Source organism: Gopherus evgoodei, chromosome 1, assembly GCF_007399415.2.
Source record: "Gopherus evgoodei ecotype Sinaloan lineage chromosome 1, rGopEvg1_v1.p, whole genome shotgun sequence".
Classification (NCBI taxonomy): domain Eukaryota; kingdom Metazoa; phylum Chordata; order Testudines; family Testudinidae; genus Gopherus; species Gopherus evgoodei.
Window position 1 is genome coordinate 239,808,458 of NC_044322.1, and position 22,913 is coordinate 239,831,370.

The following is a 22,913-nucleotide window of genomic DNA, read 5'->3' on the forward strand; positions in this document are numbered from 1 at the left end:
AGTCTTCAACCCAAAAATGGTGGGTAGGGTTTTGTATTTCCAGTTAGAGCTGATAGCTGAAAACAGCCCTCCCCCCAGTTTTCATCTCTAACAGTGCAGGATACGGAACATGCCCACAGAAAGGCCAGTTAGTGATGTAAGACCCTTGTCAGAAAAAGTTCATCAAGTGCAGTAGTGTGGGCCAGACATAAGCAGTGCAAGCCACTTTGAAAACCTTTTGGGAAGCACCACTGAGAATTTTTAAAACAAGATGAAGATATTCCCAGTGTAATTTCCACTTCTCTGCCACAGCCCCTTTTCACCAAGCAGATGAAATATCCATCCCCAACAGAGTTACCTGGCTCCAACATTATTCAGCTCTCCCATTATCTTCCTTAACCTTGTGAAACAGCCAAATAAAACTTGTCGTCTTTGTTTCAGGGAAATCATTTTTGGCACAACTAATATTTTGAGCATAACTAGTAGTTACAATAGACAAGTAAATCACACTAATAATCTCCATCAGGGACTTCATAATTCAATAATTTTATGAAGTGAATTACCTGTTCTGTAAAGTGCTTAGATTATTTTTGAGCACCACAAAATAATTAAGCAACAATAAATCCAGTGCAGGCCCTGCTTATCATTAGCCAAAGTCATTGATTTATAAGATTGGTTCTACTGATGAGAATCTCAAAAGGGGCCTGATCCAAAAACTTCCATTCAAGTTGAGAAAAAATGAAAAAAAAAAATCCCACTGAGTTGAATTGTGCCCAAGGTGCATAATTCAGGTTCATTTTCTACAAGTATCCAAAGGTTGAGATGCTTAGCTGAAGTGTATAAGAATCTCAGGAGTCTCAACAATGGGGTTGGGACCTCATTAAAACAAGCTTCTGTCATAAACAGATAGCTAAGGGTTAATGTCTCTTTCATCTATAAAGGGTTAACAAACAGTGACCTGCAAACACCTGACCAGAGGACCAATCAGGAGACAAGATACTTGCAAATCTCGTGGAGGAAAGCCTTTGTTTGTGGGTTTTGGGTTTGGCTTTGTTCTCTCTGGGTCCTGGATGGGACTAGAGGTGCAACCAGGTTTCTGCCAATCTCCCTGCTACAGTCTCTTAACTATTCAGAATTGTAAGTAAGAAAAGGCGGTCATAGTCTTTAAATTTGTTTTTTTTTTCCATTTACATATGTGTACTTGCTGGAAGTAGCTTAAATTGTGTTTCTGCTGGAGAAAGTTTCTTTCTATTGTTTATAAGTTGAAAGACCCTGTAACTTTTTACCATCTAAAGTGCAGAGATAAACCTTTTACTTTTTCTTTCTTTTTTTATTAAAAGTTTTGCTTTTTAAGACCTGTTTGATTTTTTTCTCCTAGTTAAGGTTCAAGGGAATTGTGTCTGTACTCACCAGGAAATTGGTGGGGAGAAGGGAAGGATAACTTTTCTCTTTGTGTTAGATTCATGCAGCTTGAATCTGTATGGCCTCTGGGTGAGGGGGAAGAAGGGAGAGGGAAGGTAACACTCCTCTCGGTGTGGTGATTCAAGAAGTTGAATCAGGCGATCTCCTAGTGTTCCCAGGGCGGGAAGGAGCTGGGAGGGAGAAGGGAGGGGGAAAGGGAATGGTTTATTTCCCTTTGTTGTGAGACTCAAGGAATTTGGGTCTTGGGACCCCCAGGGAAGGTTTTTGGGGGAGACCAGAGTCTATCATGCGCTCTACTCTAAGTCCTGATTGGTGGCAGCCTATCAGATCTAAGCTGGTAAATAAGCTTAGTGGAATTCATGCTAGTACCCATATTTTGGACGCTAAGGTCCAGAATTGGGAATTATACTATGATAGCTTCCTCCTACTATTTCCAGCATTACTAGTTCTAGTCCCAGCTGGAATCCAGAAATAAAAAGAACATTTTCCAAACACCACAAAAACGGTGCATTTTGAATTCACCTTTACAAATAGGAGAGAGTTTAAAGTAGGGAATGGGAGGAAGGAATAGGCAGGGGTTGAGTGGGTTTCCCTCCAAACTGGTTCACCAGTCCCTAATAATTTATTTCTCCTACACTCTAGTAAAATCAAACACACTTCTTTAGGCTAATAAACCACTAGCCACCCCTTCTCACACATCCAAACACACACAGAAGTGTCAGCCAATCAAATCAACAATAAACAAAACGCTATACAGGGTAGATAAAAATCAATGATTTTCTAAAATAAAATAAATCTGATTTTTTAATTTAAATCTGATTGTTTTGATAAAATGCTTTTTGAGGAAAAAACTATCTAAAGATAGTTTTAATTAAGATAGATCTTTGAGCTATAATGTCTCATCATGGAAAAGGGATTATAAATTCTAATTCTATAGTATGAGACAATATATTCATGTAATGTTTAAGAAAAGTTTTTGTAAATGAGTTCCAATAGTTCATGGATTAGGGACCCAATCTTACAGGGTTCCAGGGGCTTCTGTATAGATTACCAGTATTTAGGTTAATCTTTCTATCTACCCAATGGGACTCAGTGCTCAGTCTAGAAGATACCATCAGAGATGCTTAGTTTTGCAGTTCACAAACTGTGGATTTGTGTCTTCAGAGATAACATGCTTGTTAACAGCAAACATGTTTTAAATAAATAAATAATATATAGAGGTGAGAAATAACAGATCTCAACCCTACTGTCCCTCTGCAAATTTGAGTACACAGAGTCAATCCCTTACCTCTCTCTAAAAGTGCAAAGTTTCAAAAAGTTCAATGAATAGAAGATTGTTGGGGGCGGAATAGATCTGGACAAGAAGAAATCTAGAGATAAACGTGAGAAGGGAGGGACAAACAGCAGAAACAAAAGTGAAACTGTTTGAGCGGCGTATTCCAGAAGTCCCTGAAGTCTTGAGGTCTTTGAGTGTAGCCTTCGTTGATTTGAGATCTACCATACCATTCTCTCACTAGAAAGGAAAACCTATAATGGCAGGCGGCTGTAAAAGAGACCCAGTTTGGGAATATTTTCATGAAGTTCCTCTACCTGTGGGTAAGACAGGCATGCGTGCAAAATGCAAATAATGCAACAAATAAATGCAAGGCCTGGTTGCCCAAAGGAAACAACATCATGAGAAGTGTTCCTTCTCAGGATGAAGCTGCTCTGAAGATGATGAAAGGAACACGTCTGAACATGCAGGATCTTCAGGTTGGTAAACTTTTTTATTTCATACTTCTTTCTTAAGGACTGCCTGTCTTCCTTCTGAACTATTCTTGAATTCTCATGTTTGAGCAAAAAATATAGTTGTTACTCTACAGTCCTATCATTTTAGATGCAGTTGTGATAAAAAAATACCTAAAATAGGCAGATCTTACTTATACAATTTCATCTTTAGAGTAGTACTGAGTGTTAGTGAATGCAATGAGTAATACTAAATGAGTAGTATGAAAGCAATATTTAAATAACTGCACTGACTTATTTTGTTTAGGAGAATCCATCCTCAACATACAGGATTCTGAAGACTACTCACCTTCAAGATCACCATCGCCATCATTTTCAGACAATGCTGCAAATGTATCCAAGTTAGGAAGACATTATTTAGAAGAGAGGCCCAAGCTAACAACATACAGTTGCAATGCTCATTTGATGCACCTCCTAACCAAATACTTCAGGGTTCCAGAAATAAAGGCTAATGTTGTTGAAATTACAAAATGCTTCCATAACAACCACTTTGCAGTAGCTGCTCTGAAAAAAGTGGGAGGAACGAAGCAAACTCTCCCACAAGATGCGCAATGGAACTCAGTGGTGGACTGTTTTGAGCACTATATCAAGAACTGGCCTAATCTGATGACAGATTGTGAACAAAATCGTGAAAAAATAGATGGCACTGTCACAGCCAAAGTTCTCAACATTGGGCTTAAGAGAAATGTTGAACACATGCTGAATACTCTGAAGCCTGTTTCTGTAGCCTTGAACAAAATGCAGGGAAATAGCTGTTTTATTGCTGTCGCTGCTGAAATTTGGAAGGAACTGAGTGAGATCTTAAAAAGAGAAATATGCAATGACAGAGTTAAATTACAAGCATTAAAAAAAATGAATGGGACAAGCACTATCTCCAGCTCATTTTCTTTCAAATATTCTCAATACTTGGTACAAGGGTCAAACTTTAACTGCTAAAGAAGAACAGTTGGCTGTAACATGGACATCCAGCAATCATCCCTCCATAATGCCAGCTATAATAAACTTTCAGAGCTAAGGGTGAACCATTCAAGAAACATATGTTTGCTGATGATGTTTTAAAGAAAGTCACACTAGTGGTGGAAGTCACTTAAGCACTTGGATTCAGAAACTATTGAAGTGATAATCTCACTTTTAACAGCAATAGCTTCTTCTGCTGGTGTAAAACGAATATTTTTTCCTTTGGACTAATTCATTCCAAATTGAGAAATTGTTTGGGACCTGAAAAAGCAGGAAAGCTTGTTTTTCTTTTCCAGATTATGAACAAACAGGAAAATGAAGATGAAGATGACTGAGTTAGCTGCAGAAGCCAATATATTAAGTTTCTCATGTTGACCTGGCTGACATAGTTGATTTAATTTTTGTTAAAAAATATTTCATTTAACTATTTTAGTTAAAAACGATTTTAACAAAAACAAACCTGATTTTAAAAAACTTGAATGTTTAACTAAATTCAAAAATTCATATGGTTTTTTTGTTAAAATATTATACATTTGCTGTTGAAGAAAAAAATCCAAAATACATAATGTTGCTGTTTTAGTTAAATAAGACAAATTAAATGTCTGTCTGGTGATGTTCTCCTCCTAATACAGCATGGCAAGAAAATCCTCCAAATATTAATGATTAACCTGTTGAACTGGAGATATTTATGAAGTCATTGGGAGCTGAACTATCTGCTTTAATTACATTTGGTAAATGAAATAACCAAACAATCATTCATTTTCTGATATCGCTGTAAAACTAATCTGAAAAGCTTTCAAAATAAATCACTTAAAATATGTATAGTGTGCACCCTCTAAAAATGAAACCTAATCTATCTGTGAAGAATATGTATTACGGTTGTAACAACCAACAAGAATGCACTTTTATGTAGAAATCCATGATTAAATCGAGACTTCCTGGCTAGTGATTTAAATCAATTTGATTTAAATCAAAATCACCCTGACACTATACATAATAAATCAAGATCAACCATGAAACAAGACATTATTTCACCATTTGGTGAGGTCACTCTGTATGATCATTCTTCTTTTAGTCACATCTCAAGCCCCATCCCTCATTCGTAGGTTGTCTACTTTGCCCCGATTACTGTAATCGGATCCAAACAAGCAGATTCATGCAGTCAATAAGGCTCTGCCCACACGAATCCAATTGTAAGTTTGGGACCTTGGAGCAAGGACCATTTCTTCATAACTTGCAAAACTTGTCATTATACAAGTAAATAATTAATAATGGTTAACAAAGCTAGGCTAGATCATCTAAAAATTAAAAAAAGATAGACATCCTCCCACAGTATCTGACTGAATATTTCTCTCTCCTCTTTCACTATTGATGTAAATGAATCTTAGCTTTCTTTAAATAAAGTGTTCATTAGCAGAGAAAGTTTGCAAAGGGTATGGTACTGTCTTAGCATAGAACTGGGATCCAGTCCCTCTAGAGTTCTAATTTCACTATGAAAAATGACTGCTCTGGCCTCCATGTCGTGGCCTAGGGCAAGTCACTTAACCACCCTGGTTCAGTTTCCCACCTGTAAGATGGGGAGAACAATAATTACTAACTACAACACCATGTTGCCATAACGATTACTTAATGAATGTTCGTATGGCTCTTTGAAGAGCCAAAGTGCCACCTACGTGCCAAGTAGTATTATTAGACGATGAAATGATGCATTTTCTCCCTCGAGGTACTTACAGGAAAAACACAAAACACGCAACTGTATTTCTAATTAAATGAGATACTCAGAAAGTGGGACATTTTAACACAGATTGCATAATCTTTTGCCAGCTCAGAAAGATTATTCCAGCCACATAAACTTTATAGGATTATACATCCAAGAAAAGAAAAATATCACTCAATTGGCTTTCTGCTGGCAGAATAAGCTAACCTAAATAAAACATGAAAAGGTATCTCAAATCTTGGAGACAGAAAAACAACATCTCAAAGAAATGGAAATCATATTTAAAAGCTCTGGGGATGATGAATTCATAATTTCTGAATATGAAGTGATTGCCAACATTGGAGAGGCCAATTTAATAAATAACTGGAAAGGAAAAGAAGAAACTATTCACTGGATGCAACAGAGAGGTCAGATGCTAGATTAAAAGGGCAGTGTGCTAAACATTTATGTACTTTCTCTCTGTCAGTGTTTTGGGTGAACAGAATGCAAAACAGAGCATTTCTAATGCCTGAATCACAAGTGAGACACATTTTTACATAATGCAGTCCAGTAACATACAATCTTCTACAAGCAACAGCATTTGTTAGAGGGAGGGGGGGAAATGATGCTCCAATAACTCCACCCTTTAGATTCTGTCACCACCACCACCACCCCAACCATCAGTAAGAAAAGAATCGAACAATCCACTTTAATGAATGTTTAAAACAGGCCCACACTAGTCTCAATGAGTTTACTATGCTCCATTTGCCTCCATGCTTCAATGCTTTCAAATATTGTTAGGGCTTTATCTCTGCTTCTTCCTCATTCCTTCAAATTGGAGGTTAAGTTCATTCATACTATTAACAACACAACATCTCTGTCAGGGTCTGTCCGGGTAAGACAAAGACAAAGAATTCATTTTAAAAAATGAAGAAGTGTTTATGTGGCCTTATATCTCACTGCATCTAGAGGTGAATCAAAAGAAAACTATGATCTTCTTTGATTACCACCCTCAGTGGCATTTAATACTGTCCTGTTGCTCGGATGGTATGTTTTGTTTGCTCATTATGTTTCCTATTAAGGTTTTTCTACTTCTGTACTATCTATCTGTATCTACATCTACACACAATTGGTGTGTATATATGTAGGTGTATATAGTTTTCTAAAAAGAAAATACTCACTGAGGCTACTGATGTGTATTGGCAACCTTAATTTTTTTGTGTTGTAACATATATACTGTGTAACGTTGCACTCCATATCTTTATGAAAATATGAATGTGAATACGATATAACTGGAATATGCTTTAGGGAAAGGTCTCTTGTAAGGTATCATTACAAAGCTTATAATCTACTGATTTGTACCCATTTGTATGCATGTATCATTCTTGTATCTGAAGCTAGAAATATGAAGTATAACTCTGAGGTCCTATTGTAACTATGTGAAGTGTGGGCCATTAATGGTGGTTTAGAATCTTGATGGCTCCCATTGACTAGAACAGTGAGAACACAAACAAGAAGTAGGTGGCTGCGTTGAAGACCAGCACACTTGAAGAAATATGAAGCCTAAGAAGGCACAACGGGTTGACATTAAAGGCCATGTTCCCATGGTGGGCTCTGTTCTAGTAACCTGTGCTTGCACACACAAAAAAAACCAACCACCACCACCACCAAAAATTGTTAAAAGGAACACTGTAGCAACCTGAGTGGAGCTTGGAAGGAGGAGCATAGGTTGTAGGAAGGAAGGGTTTGGAGGGAATACCAGGCAGTCAATCTGTGTGCACATGGCTGAAATATTAGCAGCAGTTACAGCCTCTCTGTAAATAATTCTATTAATAAAGAGCCATTTTAGTTTCAGAAACATGAAGTCCTATCCAGCATACAGTACCTTAAAATGTAGATAAATCAAGACTACCAAACTCTGACATGTACTCAGTTATTTAGATAAATTCAGAGTCTAGCCTAAAAGTGATCAAATTCAGATACATGTAAACTTATAGATCTTGAAACCAAGGGGGAAAAAACCCCAAATATTGTATTGCTTAATAAAATGGTCTTCCAACCAGGCTTCTACCAGAAAAACAGTTCTGGTGATTATTTTAGAGACAATTTTTGTGGGGATGTATGTGGAAGTCTTCCACATGATATACAGTACAGTGATATAACAGCAGTCTGCATATTAAGGTCCCAGTCCTACTGCCTCAAAGCAGGGGGGAAAAAAAGCTTTTACTGACCTGAATGGAAGATTTACTTGCAAAAATTAGAGGATCAGGGCCCTTAAGTGATACCAAAATCAAAAGATATTGTAAATCAAAGGAGGCAACATTACTACTAACGAAGATATCAATTTACAATTCATTAAAGGGATTTTATACAGTAAAACTTTCCCTAACTTGGGAAACATTCAATAGCACCTTGAGGGGATAATGTACAAGCAACAAGGATGACTATGGCCATTAAAGATGCCAACAATGAGGATGATTCAGTAGGCTGGGGGATTACTCACACTGGAAAAGGAGACTTAATGCTGATCTTTACTGATGCTCTTCAGACTATACAGCTGATTAACGAGTTGATCCATATAAACTTTTCACACTAAAATGCAAACAACAACAAGTCTTGAGTTATTAACCAGCACAAAGTTTGAGGTAACTTATTAAGCATAAACAACTATCAGAAATGTTACTGGATAAGAAGAAACACTGGGTGTCATATGTAAGTGAATATTAAAGACAGACTCAAGAATAAGAGCAGAGAACGCAAGAAATGCAGATTGGAAATGAATTATTGTATTTATTCCTAATAATTCTTAATAAAATTAGTTCCTAATATTTCTTTTTACACCATGGGCCTGATACATCTCTCCACTGGCCAAGATGATCAAAAGCACACAGCAGTGAGGCGGAGAAGACAAAGTGCTTTGCAAAAGGCTTGCCTCTAATTTTAGCGGTCTAGAGAGAGCAAATCACAGAGTTGGGGACCCACAGGTCAGAAATTGAGAATGCCGGCAGCATAGTTCCTTGAGCACCAGATGGACTTTCTGCTGGAAACAGCATTACGTCTCCTCACACATTCTACCCCTTATTTGTGATCAAAATGAAGCCATTGAAATTCAATGGGCTTAGTACAATTTCTCTTTGAGACTTTACATTCTTTCAAACATGAAAACAAGACTCTAGTTGAATAAAACAAATTATTTATATGAACCCACTGCGACATTATCGACATGAACTGTGAATGTATAGATCATTGTTCCAATCTATAGTTGCACCAAATCTTAGACACCTTACTTGACCTCCTTTGCACATGAAAAGATTGAAATTTGCTGGTTATTATTATGCTATCTGTATGTGTATCATTTTTGTATTTGAAGTTATGAATATTGGCTATGTACTTGTATCTCAATGTGTTTGATTCTAACTAGCATCAGTGAAGCATTTGGTCAGCTTCTTGAGAATGGGCACTTACTCAGAATAGCCCTATCAAGAAACACTTAACTGACAGTGGACCTTGGGAGACTCCAATCCACATCTGAGGAGCCTTCCTGGGAACATGTAAGATAGTATTTGAGCAATGGCTGCCGCCTGCAAACTGAGTCATGCATGGACATGTGACTTGCCCATGTGACTCCAAACTTGATTTTGCAGCTATGATTTTCGACAGTAAGAACAAAAGGGTTTTCTTCCACCTGGCAGAGGATATAAAAGGCCCTGGAAACCCCTCCATTTTGTCTTCAATCCTGCTTCTGACATCTGAAGGAACTATGCTTGAAACTGAAGCTCTAAACAAAAGACTGAATGACCCATCCAAGCTGGGATGTTTGTACTCCAGAGACTTAATTGGTTAAAATCAGTAGTAATCCCATCAAGCCTGAAATAAGAACTTTGCAATTGTTGTATGTATTTGATTACATTTAACCAATTTTAACTCTCATCTATATTTCTTTTTATGAATAAACCTTTAGATTTTAGTTTCTAAAAGACTGGCAACGGCATGATTTGTGGGCAAGATCTGACTGGCATATTGACCTGGGGATGGGGCTCCGTCCTTTGGGATCAGCAGAATTTTTTTTCTTTTATTGGGGTATTGGTTTTCATAACTGTTCATCCCCATAAGGAGTGGTGGTGGTGGTGATACTGGGAAACTGGAGTGTCTGAGGGAATTGCTTATATGACTTCTGGTTAGCCAGTGGGGTAAAACCGAAGTCCTCTCTGTTTGTCTGGTTTGGTTTGCCTTAGTAGTGAAGGAACCCCAGCCTTGGGCTGTCACTGCCCTGCTCCAAGCAATTTGTCCTGAATTGATACTCTCAGTAGTGTCCTGCCAAAGGCTGCCTTGTTACACTCCCACAAGAGGACAATGTAAGAAACAGAAAATTAGACATGACTTTGCATTGAGGTATAATAGGTAAAAATATACATGTACTTTGGGCTGCGTATGTTAAAAGATTACACACATCACTGAGCAGCAGGGTGGTAATACATAGCCTGTCTCTATGTGGCTCTGCTGCAACCACATCTAGATATATTGCAAGTGTGGCCAAACTGTGGCTCATGAGCCACATGTGGCTCTTTTAAAGTTAAAAGACGCCTCCGTGGACCTCCCCATTCTCCACCTACCAGACTGGACCAGGGGGCCGGGGAGAAGAAGAGCTCAGGCTTCTCCCCTGCAGTGGGGTGATGGGACTAGGGGCTTCTGCACTGCAGGGAGGGGAACCTAAGGGACTTAGCCCCATTGGGGGTGTGAGGGGCAGAAGCCATACACCCCAGCAGGTGCCGCTCCGCAGGGCCGATTGTGTGTGTCTTGTGGCTCTTGAACTTCTGAAGATTATTGTACGTGGCACGGAGAGTCAGTAAGTTTGGCCACTCCTGATATACTGTATTCAGGCCTGAACTCAATCTTACAAGAAAAATGATGAGAAGACTGGAGGGATCAACATAGGAAAGAAAATGAAGAGGATTACATACATGCAGCTTGACTAAGCGGTGACTGAGGTAACATGAGATGACAGTTTACCAATATTCAAAAAAGTGTAAAAACACAAAGGAATGAAGGAAATCTAGTGTGTGGTACATGGAGATATAACCAGGAATATTACAAGAAATTTAGGGAAGGATAATTTAAACTGAATATCAGGGAAACTGCCAATGAGATGTATTTAGGGTCACCAGACAGCAAATATGAAAAATCAGGGTGGGGGGTGGTAATACAAGCCTGTATGAGAAAAAGACCCAACAATCGGGATTGTCCCTATGAAAATCGGGACATCTGGTCACCCTAGATGTATTAGGCTATGGAAGAATTCTCCTGAAAGTAGTGGTGAAAGCTTATTGGCTCCAAAATTATTTTAACCTAGAATGGACAAAAAGACTAGGAAACAAACATAGGAAACAAATCTACATTGGCAGGGGGTTGGACTAAATGATCTAAGTGACTTTTCTCAATCTAATTTCTTTGATTCCTAAAGGCAAGAACGTGGTGTCACAGAGGTCAATTGTATTTTTAACTTAAGACACAAGTACTTTATGTACATAGTCAAAGCACTAGGAAATCATCAACTAATGACTCTACCACCTCATAAGTGAACTTAAGGAAAAAAAGCACACATTAACTTGCTTTGTAGATCCAGCTTTGCACTGATGAGTGCTGCAGCATCCAATAAACAGTTTCCGGAGCTGCCAGGGCTGCTAACCTCTGTCATAACACCCGGGCACAAAGACACTGTGTCAAGATAAGGTGACAGATACAGATTCAGGCCCTGATCCTGCAAAAAAAGGTCATACAAGTGCACACTTGTTCTCAAGGCAGCAGGAATTCACATGGGCACGAGGGAATGATCAAGCAGATAACTTTGCAGGAATGAAGCCTCAAGCTTTTGAACTAGAATAACTGTTAATTTGAGCTCTATTCCACAGTGTTAGGAAAAAATTCAATTGCCAGATGGAAAAGGGACAAAATCTGTCAGCGGAAAAAAATATTTGAGGTTTCTAAAAAGGATACTGCAGAACTTCACACACAACAGGAGATAGCTAGGGAAAAAATTATTTGACAGTGTTATTTTGAGTGTGTCTAGTCGAATGCAAAGGGCTCAAATGAAAAACAACACATAAAAAGGAAAATGATCTCCCTGTTTCTGCTGTCTTTATCCTGTGTATTAAACTGATGGTAAGATGCTCAAGCCTCACTAACTGGCAGGATCTGTAGTAGGGATGTGACTTCACATTGAGGGGGCCCAGGAACAGGAGCAAGTTAGAGGGCAGCACAGTATGCAGTGACGTTGCATGCTGCTGAATGGGGCCAGCAACTCGCTGCCGGCTGAAATGTGCTAGCCTGCTCATTTGACAGGAAGACCAAAGACTCAGCAATAGGAGGTAGACAGCAGTTGATCCTGGGGAGGCTGGGAGTAAAAGTCTGAGGAGAGGAAGAAGTAGGCTGGAAAGAAAAAATCTTCCCCCGCATGTGAGGTGGCGGGGGATCATGAATGTGCTTTATTCACTCATGCTAACTGCACCAAGGCCAATCTGTTCTTCTCATCTGTGGTGGACTTTATGGAGATCTGTCTTAAGGAAAAGAATAATAGAATGTGCTGTCGGGGTGAAGCTTTCATTTTAATAAGAACAGCTGCATTCACCCACTTCTGCTCTGAACATGGAGCTTTGGTTAATTTGTTCTTCCATCAGTGGAGTGCCCTTAACATCTGTTTAAAAACACCATAGTTATGTCTGAGTTTCTTTCAAAGGGCTATTTCTGTAAATCAAAGATGTTCTTTGTTACTCTGGTATGTCAGAAAGCAAGAGACTTCAGTTATTTCCTCTTCAACAGATGCAGGGTTGAGCATACAAAGCCTACACTTCTGTCCACCAGTATGGTCACTCACTGCTTTAGAGAGAAGGAAAAAATTTTAAAACACATTTCACATAAAAGAAATTTTCACTACATTGTGAGCTGATACCACAAAGATAAATCAGAGCATTTGAATTTTGTTTCACACAATTTTTATGCCTAAGTTAATCTTCAAAATAGTTTTTTTTTCTTTTGAACCTACTTTAAATTTTACTAATAAATCTATACATATTCCTCAGAATCCCTAAACCCAGGACTAGTCTCAGAAGTGCATCCTGGAGCCTCCTGTCATCACCTTATATGCTTGTAAGGGGCCTGTTTTTAGAGTGAATCCCTCAAACAAAAGAATTTAATACATCTCCACATGGCTGGCTGGCATCTTACCTCAATATTTTTCCTACGGAAAGAGCTCAAGGTTTTCAATACTGGCCCTTAGTTAGCCATTGAGACACACAACCATCACTACCACTGAAAGGGTGCCATTCGAGCACCTGCTACCAGCGAAGCCTCATTGCTCCCACACCAGCAAAGGAGATAGCTGATCACCTGACACGTGCAGCTTCCTCAACACCGCATAAGGTTTATAGTTTTAAAAATCCAAGGAGTGATCCAATTTATGGATAAATAGGGCACATTTCATAAAGGAGTAAGAAAAGATGCAATTTTTTTAATGATTGAAATAATTATCCCCCTGTTTTCTGCTGTGTTTCACATCATACAAACAGAGAGGCAAGATAAAAACATGATATTCTTGCCGGAAGGCTGAAATGTAATGCTATTATTGGATAATGATCCCTCACTTTCACAGGCCTTGTGGGGCAGGCCAGTCCTCGCCCACAGACAACCTGCCAACCTGAAACATATTCTCACCAGTAACTGCACACCGCACCATAGTAACTCTAACTCAGGAACCAATCCATGCAACAAACCTCAATGCCAACTCTGCCCACATATCTACACCCGCGAACCATCACAGGACCTAACCAGATCAACCACACCATCACCCGTTCATTCACCTGCACGTCCACCAATGTAATATACACCATCATATGCCAGCAATGCCCCTCTGCTATGTACATCAGCCAAACTGGACAGTCTCTACGGAAAAGGATAAATGGACACAAATCAGATATTAAGGAATGGCAATATACAAAAACCTGTTAGAGAACACTTCAGCCTCCCTGGCCACACCATAGAGATCTTAAGGTGGCCATCCTGCAGCCAAAAACTTCAGGACCAGACTTCAAAGAGAAACTGCTGAGCTTCAGTTCATCTGCAAATTCAACACCATCAGCTCAGGATTAAACAAAGACTGTGACTGGCTTGCCAACTACAAAACCAGTTTCTCCTCCCTTGGTTTTCACACCTCAACTGCTAAAAGAGGGCCTCATCCTCCCTGATTGAACTAACCTCCACTACACTATTAATTTCCACTACATGCATCCGATGAAGTGGGCATTCACCCACGAAAGCTCATGCTCCAAAACGTCTGTTAGTCTATACGGTGCCACAGGACTCTTTGCTGCTTTTACAGATCCAGACTAACACGGCTATCCCTCTGATACTTGACACCAAGAACAGGGAATTCTGGGAGATGCAGTAAAACCTGCTGAGTTTAATGGCAAAGAGACCAGGAAAACAGCTGTCCCACAGTCAGAGGGCCTGGAAAAGAGCTTAGGGGGAAGCTTTTTAAGATGCTAGTGAAAGAGCCTGGGAAAATAGCTCTGGATCACCATCCACCTAATGTACCCTGAAGAGGCAATGCTTATGGAAGGGCAGTGGCTTTGGGGAGGGAGAAAGATGGTGGTTAGACCTGACACCTGCTTCATTTTGTTGAGGGCCCCAAAAGTTGCTCTTAAGGAGGAAGGAGGGAGAGTGTGAACTCACTTTGACTGTAAGGGACCAGCAGGGAGTGTTGCTATTGTTTCCAGAAGAGAGGAGAAAATGGACAAACCCTCAAGCAATGGTTGTGAGCCAGGGAGACTGTGTGAAGATTGGAACTTGTATTTGGACTTGTGTTACCTTGGAAAGGATAGAGTTTTTTGGTTCAGCTGGAGGGCTAAAATTACTCCTCAGTGATGGAAACTAGAGAACAAATGCATCCGCATGGAGCTAGGTAAACACACTGTTACAATACAAAATGCCATCGAAAGGGCACATTAGCCAAATATCTCAATTATATGATTTATAAAGGCTTATTATTACATATTACGGTGCTAGTCTCTCTATATATGTTAGGAAGGTTATGTATTAACAATCAAGATTCTACAACTCTCTCTCTCTCTCTCTGTAGCTAGTTGGTTGAGTTTTAGACCTGATGCTTGCAATTTAAGGAGATTTGCAGACAAAATATAGAAGCAAATCTCCACAGAAGAAAATTACTTCTTGGAGTGAACTGCTAGAATTCACTAAAGAATTTCAGATTCTGTGTTTCTCAGTTAAAAAAATGGTAAGGTAAGGCTGCCATAAAATTTGTGGAAAAATTAATAATAGTTCTTCACCTAACTCAGAGAAAGATACAATACATAGTTCTTCTAATGTATTCCTTTTAGTGTAATAGGCAGAGACAGTAATACAACACAAACATGACTATACAATACTCAGAAAACTGAACTAATGTGCAAGACTTCAAATCTGGTGTCCTTTCCAGCCCTTAACCCCATTAACCTGGGAGAAAACAGGGAACTAACTCAAACCAATGCATCTTAACATCTCTGTAATTCTACTTCACCTTGCCAAACTGAGGGTTTTATGCTATGACCACTCATTTCTTTTGCAGACTATGGAGACAGCACTAGCTGCTGGACAAAGGAAAAGCTAAAAATGGCACTGGAATTACAATCCAAGGAGCGAAGATCTGAAAGACTGATTTAGGAGTGTGTGTTGGCAGCAATTTAACTGTTTTGTACTAGACTGTGAAGCACAGACTGATTCAATTTCTTCTTTGTACCTGTGGTAAACTCTCCTTCAAAGGCATTTTTGGGAGTATGTTATCTGGAAGACTGGAATGCAGTAGTCTGTTTTAGATCTGTTCATTACCAATTAATCAGGCTAGGTTGACCTGTTTACTTTTATTCCTGATGCAAGATATTTTTTTAAAGAAAGGTAAATTCTTTAAAATATAAAAAGTTATTTGACTTCCTTCCACTACAGAATAGAGCAGGGGTGGGCAAACTACGGCCTGTGGGCTGAATCTGGCCCATGGGATTGCCCCCCATTGCGCCGTGGGCCCTGCACTGCTCTCAGAAGCGGCCGTCACCACTTCCCTGCAGCCTCTGGGTGAGGTGGGGCCGGTCAGAGGGCTCCGTGAGTTGCCCTTGCCTACAGGCACCTGCCCCCGCAGCTTCCATTAGCCGGGAACAGGGAACTGCAGCCAATGGGAGCTTCAGGGGAGGTACCTGGAGGCACAGCAAGGGCAGTACACACAGAGCTCTCTGCCCCCGCTTCCCCAGGGGCTGCAGTGCCTCCTGGAGCAGCGCAGCATGGGGCCAGAGCCTGCCCTGGCCCCGGTGCGCACCGCTGCCACCCTGGAGCCACTTTAGGTAGGCAGCACCATGCAGAGTCCGAACCCCGCCTGCATCCCGCCCCCCAACTCCCTGCCCTAAGCCCCCTGCCAGCACCTCGCACCCCTCCTGCACCCCAACTCCCTGCCCTGAGCCCCCTGCATGCACCCTGCACCCCAACCCCCTGCCCTGAGCTCCCTGCTACACCTGCAACCTGTGCACCTCAACTCCCTGCCGAGCCCCCTCCTGCAGTCTGCAGCCCTCCTGCACCCTGCCCTGAGCCCCCTCCTGCACTCTGCACCCCTCCTACACCCCAACCTCCTTCCCTGAGCCCCCTCATACACTCCGCACAGCCTCCTCTGCCCTAATCCCTTGGCCTGTGCCCCTTCCTGCACACCACACCCCATCCCACACCCTGCACTCCCTCCCACACCCCAACCCCATGCCCGAGCCCTGCATACAATTTCCCCACCCAGATGTGGCCCTCGGCCCAAAAAGTTTGCCCACCCCTGGAATAGAGGGATGAAATTAAGTCTTTCAAATGGCTCATAAGACAGTTCCAGTTACTCCTCCTGCCCACCTATTCATTATTGTCCAAGTGGATTATTAAAAGATGCTGTTCTGACACTCCACCTGAATCTCTGAAAAATAGTCTGGCAAATTCCATTAGCCACAGAAAGAAAAATGAACTTTAAAAACTTATATTTATACAGCCTCCCTCAGCCCAGATCCAAAGCACTTTACAAACTTAACTGATAGACAAACTATGAAGAATCCTGGCCATATTGAACTTATGGGCTAAATTATCACGCTGGGTTTACATGTGGCAAGCAACACACAGCCTTGTGAACTGGCTGATCACCCACACTGAGGGTGCAGTTCAGGCTGCTGCATTGGAAGGGAGGGCAAGAAATATCTGCTCTGTGGATAGATGTCATGGAGTTATTTTGGCAGCAGGAACTTATGCAAATAAGCTTCCCTACCCCTGAGCAGCTCCATGCTTCCCCCTGTGCCTCAGTTCCCTCATCTGTAAAATGAGGATAATGATTCTGACCTCCTTTGTAAAGTGCCGTGAGATGTAAGGTGCATTACAAAAGCTTTTTCCCCCCATGGTGGGACCTTGGGAAAGGAATAATTGACTTCTTTTCTCTCTCTCTTTTTTTTTTAAATGTGGGCATGTTTGGGGTGCATGGGGTGTCCTCTGGGGCTTTTTTCCTTTGATAACACTCGTGTTTTCAGTGAGATGGGGTATTCTTCTGCCTGATGGGCCCCCATCTCTACTGCTTGGCAGCAGCTCCATTGCAGAGATACCACCCAGGACAACTCTTTAGACCATACAGCCCATTCCATCGCATCCCCCCAGACTGACACCTCCGCCCACCGCTAGGATATAGAGGAGGAGCTTCTTCCTCCCAAGAACCTGCCTTTACTTACAGCAATTGGGTGATGAGGATGATGTAGTTAAGGGGCTGTCCCATAGGAGATGTTCTTCCTCATCAAGATCCCAGGGGGGTTACACAGCTTCTGTGAGTTTCACATCATAGATGACCTTTTTTAACCTCCTCAACAATAACCACATCCCCAGTACATATTGTATTACACATATAAACAATGTAAAGCAGCCCCCAAATTGAAATGCTTTTGATTGACAGATACTTCCCTAACAACCCTACTACCACTGCTATTTTTTATCTTGATCTATATTGAAAGCTGTGGAGAAGAGTTTTGGAACCTTTTCCCCCTTCTCTGTTTTTACTCTTCATATTTAATTTATTTTGTGATTTAGTCTTGCATAAACCACCAGGTATTTTTAAGGGGCTTTCTTTTTAAATCAAGGGAAAGGAATACCTGTATATATATATTTCTAAAGCAATCACCACAGTAATAATACACAATAATAATTATTATATTTATTATTTATGTCACCCAGCTGTAAACCACTGTATGACATCAGTGATGACTATGCACCAAGGTTGAGGCAGCACACACGGATTTATACTAAGGCCTTAAATAGTCAAAGAGCAAAACTGAAGAAATGTTCATTTTCCTGTTTCAGGGAAGCCCAGCAAACAAAATAAGTCAACTCCATGTTCATGGATGATAAATATCTATTACTGCAGTATAATTTTCATACAACGGGGCATTAAGCCAAACACTGTTTTGAACTGAAGTTAATAGGATTATTGTTTGAACAAATCCAACATGCTTACCATATTGATACACAGCATCTAATCCTACCAAATATCAAAAAGTCAGCATACTTCCAGAAATGTTTCCAGCTCCTGCTGCCCAGCCAGCAGAGGGACCATATAATGAATCTCTTAATAATGCTGTGACCGAAGTTTAAGATCACGTAATTGTAATATGTAATGTAAAATATTGACCCTCTAGTTTTGGAGCATCATCATTTTTGTCTTCAAGAGAAGTATGCACAACGAAAAGCCAAATGCCCAAAGCCTGCCTGCCAGTGGGTTTCACTACAAGCCCAAGCTTAGCATAAGGATTGTTCATCTTTCAGCTGAATCTGGGCTGACAGAAATGCTGGAGTTGGAACTGAATTTCACTTTGGGTTTCTGCATTCCTTCAAACCAGAAGCTCAGAGTGAAACTAATGCTCAGAGCGCATTCCTCATGACTGAAACTTAACGTACGCATGAAGCCCTGTGACCAAAACCACTGGTATTTTGTATACTGCTACTTATCACTACAAAATTTTGAACATTGGGGGGATGGTGGGGGAGAAACAGGTCACTCAACTCCCATGCCACATTGTAGGATATAGACTCAGATTCTAGGACTGGAAGGGACCTCGAGAGGTCATCGAGTCCACTCCCCTGCCCTCATGGCAGGACCAAATACTGTCTGGACCATCCCGGATAGACATTTATCTAACTTACTCTTAAATATCTCCAGAGATGGAGATTCCACAACCTCCCTAGGCAATTTATTCCAGTGTTTAACTACCCTGACAGTTAGGAACTTTTTCCTAATGTCCAACCTAATTCTCCCTTGCTACAGTTTAAGCTCATTGCTTCTTGTTCTAGCATTAGAGGCTAAGGTGAACAAGTTTTCTCCCTCCTCCTGATGACACCCTTTTAGATACCTGAAAACTGCTGTCATGTCCCCTCTCAGTCTTCTCTTTTTCAAACTAAATAAACCCAATTCTTTCAGCCTTCCTTCATAGGTCATGTTCTCAAGACCTTTAATCATTCTTGTTGCTCTTCTCTGGACCCTCTCCAATTTCTCCACATCTTTCTTGAAAAGCGGTGCCCAGAACTGGACACAATACTCCAGCTGAGGCCTAACCAGCGCAGAGTAGAGCGGAAGAATGACTTCTCGTGTCTTGTTTACAACACACCTGTTAATGCATCCCAGAATCATGTTTGCTTTTTTCCAACAGTATCACACTGTTGACTCATATTTAGCTTGTGGTACACTATGACCCCTAGATCTCTTTCTGCCTTACTCCTTCCTAGACAGTCTCTTCCCATTCTGTATGTGTGAAACTGATTGTTCCTTCCTAAGTGGAGCACTTTGCATTTGTCTTTATTGAACTTCATCCGGTTTACCTCAGATCATTTCTCCAATTTGTCCAGATCATTTTGAATTTTGACCCTGTCCTCCAAAGCAGTTGCAATCCCTCTCAGTCTGGTATCGTCCGCAAACTTAATAAGTGTACTTTCTATGCCAACATTTAAGTCATTGATGAAGATATTGAACAGAGCCGGTCCCAAAACAGACCCCTGCAGAACCCCACTTGTTATACCTTTCTAGCAGGATTGGGAGCCATTAATAACTACTCTCTGAGTACGGTTATCCAGCCAGTTATGCACTCACCTTATAGTAGACCCATCTAAATTGTATTTGCCTAGTTTATCGATAAGAATATCAAGCGAGACCGCATCATGCGAGACAACACATCCGATTGCTACTGCAAACAATATCTAGTGAATATGATTTTTGTGTTCAAAATTCAATTACACATTCTGTGATTTGGCTTCTCTTTGATGTTCAGGAAGCCAGTTTGTTCAGCAACTTTCCAACTTCAAAATTCATAATTTACTGCAATGAGTTATGGGAAAGCTACAGTAATTAAGCATTTAAAATTACAAAAACACAAACAAGTAACATTAAACTGCCAGTTTAATTCAGTGTAAAAAGTTGGAACTCCATCGTCAGTGTCCTGTTTTTCAATATGGAAAGCACAAGATACCCCTTCACACACTACATAGAGACCCTGACAAAAATGCCTACCTTACGGCCTGGGTATCAAGAAATGAGTTTAGTAATACTCAGCATTCATTTAATACTTTCCATCTAAAGCATCTCCAAGCACTTCACTAACATTAATCAGGCCTCCCGTATACCTTTGTAATATAAGTATTGTTATCCTCATTTTGCGGATGAGGAAGCTGAGGCAGAATGGCAAAGTCATTTGACCAAGCAGACACAACATGGAATTTTTCAACCTTTACTCTAAAGACCCTTGATTATTTTTTGTCTATATGAAAAGGAAATGGTCCTCTATTCATAACGTGAGTTATGGACATTAACCTCAGAAAACTGCATCAAAAACATACTAACCTATATGACTTCTTATATATTGTCAAAAGAGAATACTGGTAAGTGCTACATTAACCGATCTGTCTGGTATAAACATGTGTAATAGGGATGAAAATAAAATTGCAAATCATTTAAATGAAGTCTTCGGGAAACTGACTGTTCAGAGTTTAAAAGTGAAACTAGACATGACCTATGCTCGGAAAAAATGTAAGCCTATAACTAATTTCTATATTAATCACTGACTGAGTCAACTCTAAAATTAAAGTGCTCTTCTGCACTAATTGTGTCATTTACGTTATGCTGTAATACAGAATCATATAACTGGTTGTTTTAACTCAACTTTACAAAAACAATACCAAAATTATGCTGGTTATTTTTTCTGCATAATTCTCTAATGAACGATGGGTGAAAGATGCAAAAACTAAAAATTCATCTTCCAAATCTTCACCCAAAAGTCCAGTGTAAAGTTGACTATAAAATCTCATGCCCCAGCTTTTTCAGTTGTAAAAATAAGGCAGTAATTAGTCACGTCAAATGCGTTATCCAAGAGATCTCCCATCTCTTCCAATTATGCAAAAAAGACTTACTCTGTAGTGTAAATTAAAATGATGAAAACTATTTGTCATTTTTTTTTATTTTTTTTTTTTACCTTGCATCAAGTTTGCTGGTACCACTTTGACTAAATTCATTGTTCTTGCTAATCATATGACAAGCAGGGTGCAGATTACAACCTGCAGAGTTAACAGAGAAGCTAACAGCAAGCAACCCCCATGGAAATTCCAGGAGTCACACAAAATCTTAACTGATGCCTGATCTATTGGGGTCCAAAAATCAGAATTAACAAGAGTTTTCTCTGAGAAAGGACTATGGGATTAAGCCCCATTATAATCACTTTACAAAAGGAAAATGCTTTAATTAATATGAGGATGTGGCCACAGTGTTTTACCTTGCTGATTCCAATTTTACTCCATTCCTTCCACAACTGCTAAAGAGTCTAGCCTTCATTTCCCTTGTATCTTATTTGGAGACATACAGGGATAAATTCATCTCTGGTATAGTTCTGCTGACTTGACTCAGGGCCCTCATTCGTTTGAATGGCATTACAATAGAGATGTACTGTTGCCAAGTAAAACTGCAGCTTCAGGTTTGTTTGTTTTATTTTTTTAACTCTAAATGTATCGATAAGAACATAAGCTTCCGATATACAAATGGCCAACAGTGAATTTTAAATAATCCTGAAAACATCATCTTAAACAGACACAATTAGATTACAAAATAAACCCATCACCGCCACCTGACCTGTTCTGTTTCATCTCCTCAGTCCCTGGAACTGAGAGAGTGTTCTCTTTTTCCTCCAGAGAAAGAGAGCATTGTGGGTTATTCCCTCCCCTCCACCCCCACTCCCCACACACAATCAGCATTATTCTCCCAACATATTTGACTATATATAATCGGATAGGTAGTTAGAACTTAGTTTCACCCTTCTTATAGATACCAATAGTTATGGATGCAATTTAGGTTAGTGAGATGCTTAGCTACCTGATTTGCGAGTGTGGTCAGGAATAGCAGCAGCAGAACAGAATGCAACAAGGGATGTGGTCTGGAGAGGGCCCCTCGTGCAGACTGACTATGGGAACACCAGAATCTAGTGCCCCTCCGTCCCCTCAGCCAATTGGAGCAGGATTCTTTCCCCAGACTCCTGTCCTGGACAGTGGATTATGCAAGGCTCCTTTTGTTCCTAAGAGGAGAAAGCAGTAGTTGGGTAAGAGGGGTGGGGGGCTGTTTTTTTCCCAAGTCCCTCTCATGCAAGGAGAAGGATTTGACAGCTTGTGGGAGGATGTGCCAGGGAAATGGATCTTGGCTGGGAACATATGAGAATAGGAAAAAACAGGCTCCTGAGAAACACTGATTGGAGCACAACAAGGTGAAGATCTCAGTAGGAAGGTCAATGGCCAGCAAGAGCATGGCGTAAATTGAACCGTGGATATTTGCTTGTCTAGGTGCCTTTCACTCATACAGCTCAAAGCGTTTCACAGACATTAACAAATTAAGATGCAGATACCCCCAGTGAGGCAGGAAAGTATTATCCCTATTTTACAGGTGCGGAAATGGAGGCACGGAACATGTCAAATAACTTCCCCATGACCACGCAGGGCCTGATCATGTGAGGTA

At 40.4% G+C, this 22,913-nt stretch overlaps 1 protein-coding gene across 12 annotated transcripts in view; it reads right to left on the reverse strand.

Annotated features, from left to right (window-relative positions):
- PPFIBP1 (PPFIA binding protein 1) overlaps window positions 1-22,913 on the reverse strand; it is a 187,336-nt gene that overhangs the window by 126,373 nt on the left and 38,050 nt on the right. For 10 of the 12 annotated variants that reach the window (XM_030540705.1, XM_030540698.1, XM_030540689.1 and 7 more), the window contains exon 2: window positions 8,343-8,431. The exons of 1 other annotated variant lie outside the window; for it this stretch is intronic. The gene's annotated coding sequence lies outside the window, so the exon portion shown is untranslated. Of the gene's footprint in view, window positions 1-8,342; window positions 8,432-22,280; window positions 22,480-22,913 lie in introns of all 12 variants that reach the window. One more of the 12 variants, XM_030540622.1, reaches the window with a different exon arrangement.